Source organism: Nannobrachium achirus (assembly GCF_963921795.1).
Source record: "Nannobrachium achirus genome assembly, chromosome: 3".
NCBI lineage: Eukaryota > Metazoa > Chordata > Actinopteri > Myctophiformes > Myctophidae > Nannobrachium > Nannobrachium achirus.
This window is the reverse complement of record NC_137812.1, coordinates 64,812,104-64,815,384: the sequence shown is the minus strand read 5'-3', so window position 1 is coordinate 64,815,384 and position 3,281 is coordinate 64,812,104.

The window sequence follows — 3,281 nt, the reverse complement described above, 5'->3', positions numbered from 1 at the left end:
CCCCAGACAGGCTGGTATATGTGAAATAACATAAGCATGCGTTGATTTTGTTTTTAAAACCTAATGGTTATTGCTGTATGCCAATATGATTAAACTAGTGTTGGGTACCAGAGAGTGGGCACATAAGGACCAGGTAGACCTAGGCGATATGTTTTGGAAAATTGAGAGACACCCGAATTAATATTGTGAAAGGAAACATATGATTTAATAGAGGAAAATACCCATTTTAGCCAACTTTATAACCGAAAATATCAGATTTTTCGGCCCAAAGACACCCGAATTAATATTGTGAAAGGAAAAATATGATTTAATATAGGAAAATGCCCGTTTTAGCCAACTTTATAACTGAAAATATGCGATTTTTCGGCGCATGTTTCCTTAGAAAGTGTCCCGTATTTGAAACTCTGGGAGTTGGCAACCCTACTGTTACTAGGTAGGTGTATGGAAGGGTCATATGTGCGTGTGTGTGTGTGTGTGTGTGCGTGCGTGCGTGCGTGCGTGCGTGCGTGCGTGCGTGCGTGCGTGCGTGCGTGTGTGTGTGTGCGTGATTGATGTTCCTATATTCAGTACAATTGAAACTTAAAAACAGGTCAGAAGAGAAAACATTTTCTGAAAAGAGAAATGAAATAGCCTTTGATAATAGTGAATTCTATAATGGGGCCATAAAGTTGTGAATCCTTTTAAGTTGTATATGTGGTCCTGTGTAATTCAAATGGTTGAGTCATAGCACATACAATACCAGAATCACTGCAGAAGTTTGTTTTATATTTCTGTTATCTGTACTTGAAGTACCAGAAGTAAAAGTAGGCTACTCATTATGCAGAATGTCCCATTTCAAGTTTTCAAATGTATACAAATATTTTGAAGATAACAGCTCGATGTGACGCATTGTGAGCTTGTGTGGGGTACAGTATAAGTGGTTATATGTTTTGTTATAATAATCAATCTACAAAGTAACTAATACGTTTTCAAATAAATGTAGTGGAGTAGAAGTACAATATTTGGATCCGAGACGTAGTGGAGTAGAAGTAAAAGTATTGGAAATTGGAAATACTCAAGTAAAGAATATCTCAAACTTGTACTTAAAGGGGGCGTGACACGGCCAAAACAGCTAATTATGGCTATCAAATTAGCCAATTTTTTAATGATGTCATGTACCCCCATGTTAAATGACCCAATCAAATTAATTTATTGTAGTTACTGTACTGAAAGTAGTACTTTCTGTACTGATTTGGCTAATTTGGGGGGAGGGGCGGAGTCGATTATCCATATCATTATCTTTTGAAACTGCCCCAAAAAAAGCTGTCCGAGGTGTCTTTCCGACTTTCTAAACCAACTTTAAAACTATCAGTTCTAGGGGTAAAAATGATATAGCATTCGCTATAAAATCAATGGTTAGACCGATAAAAAAGTACATGTCTTCTTCAAAAAAGGTGTCAAAAAAGGTGTACGAGGGTCAACACGCTTCTCCCCGTCTATGCGACGGTTTTGTCGGCCATACCCTGCTGTCTCTAACCTGACTGGAGCACCCGGGACACCGGAGCAACCGTAGAACGAGGGACCAGCGATCTCCTCCTCCTCCTCCTCCTCCGCAGAGGAGGTCCGCGGCTCATACACTCTGTGTGTTTGTAGCCTGTGTGTGTGTGTGTGTGTGTGTGCTTTCGCGCGCGTGTGTGTGTGTGTGTGTGTGTGTGTACACACAATAGCTCTCGAAAATAGCCGTGCGGTGCAGCGCTAGCCACGCTACACGCTACGCTACACGCTAACAACAAGGTTGTGCGCGGCACCGCACAACGGACGAAGTATACATTGCGCGGCACCGCACGACGGACGAAGTATACATTCACTACTAACTGATACGGCCCCGCCTCCTTTTCAGACTGTTTGAAGAAACACCACGTGACCTACTGTATCATAATGTTAATTTTCGGCCGGTGTCGCCACTCCTTTAAGTACAGTACTTGAGTAGCTTTACACCACTGTTCAGTCGTCACAGCTCATTGCAATTCACAATCAAATGCACAATGTTTACGGATGCAAGACATGCTGCTCATTACATAACTGGGTAGACAAGCCCAGAGTCTGACACCGATCTGGATGCTGATGGAGCTTACAGAATTATGTGTACATACAAATTATTATGATGTTTCTGAGGAGGACTGGCGTTTCTCTGTCTGAGCATGAACATGTGTTGTCCCATTCTCAGCGGGCCAGTGGCTTGGAATGGAAGGCCTGTTGCTGTATGCCAAGGCCATAGTCACTGCTTCAGCCAGAATACTGATGCCTGATACGAGACACATTCTACATGCGTTTATTAAACCTTGGAACCTTCTCTTGCTGTCTGGGCAAATGGAATATCCATATCTGATGTAGTTTAGTCAACACCCGAGCGCAACCAAACATAAAATAACTTGTCTTTTAGTTCTCCTGGATCACTTCTCCACCAGTCCCTCTCTGACATTATATTCTAGTTTTTATTTGTTGACAAAATTGTCAATATATTTAGTCATAGTTTTAGTCATCATAGCTTAGTTTTTATTTTGTTTTCGTCTGTGAAAAAAGGTAGTCGACGAAATCAACACTACTACTAAACTCACAACACAAATTATCAGCCTCATTTGCTTTCCATGCTAGGACACCACATTCAGACACATGAATAGAAATCTAGATTAATACAGTATACTCAATGAATAATAAATGAATAATCAATAATAACAATAATGAAATATGAATATAAATTCTAATGTTGCAAGTAACAATTGCAATAGGTGTGATATATATTTTCATTCATGATATATCATTCATTCATTCATTCAATATTGGATAAATGCATAATCTCTTAATATGGTTCTCCACTTCTACGTGTCCACAACCTCTATGAATCGTAGTACTGTATTTCATGTGTTACCTAATGACATCACGACTATTTGATCATTTTTTTACAACAGAAGTCACATTTAAACGCCCATGACTGCCTCATGATAACTTTCCTCTGGGGTGTTCTTTGTGGACTTTGATCCGTCACTCTGGATCTCAAGTGTGAGGATTTATGACTGCATTCCATCTGGGAACCATCTCTCTCTATACAGGGACTTGAAACTCTCCTCTTGTTATCCCTCCGAGCAGGCACGTGCACACATAGACATCAAAGGGGGCTTGAGCCCCTGCCCTTTTACCTGTATGTAAAAAGTGCCCTCTCCAGACCATGAATGCAGTTTTTACTTACCATGCCATACCTGAAGGCAGCATATTCAAGAGAATTGTCTTGTCTAAACTCTCCT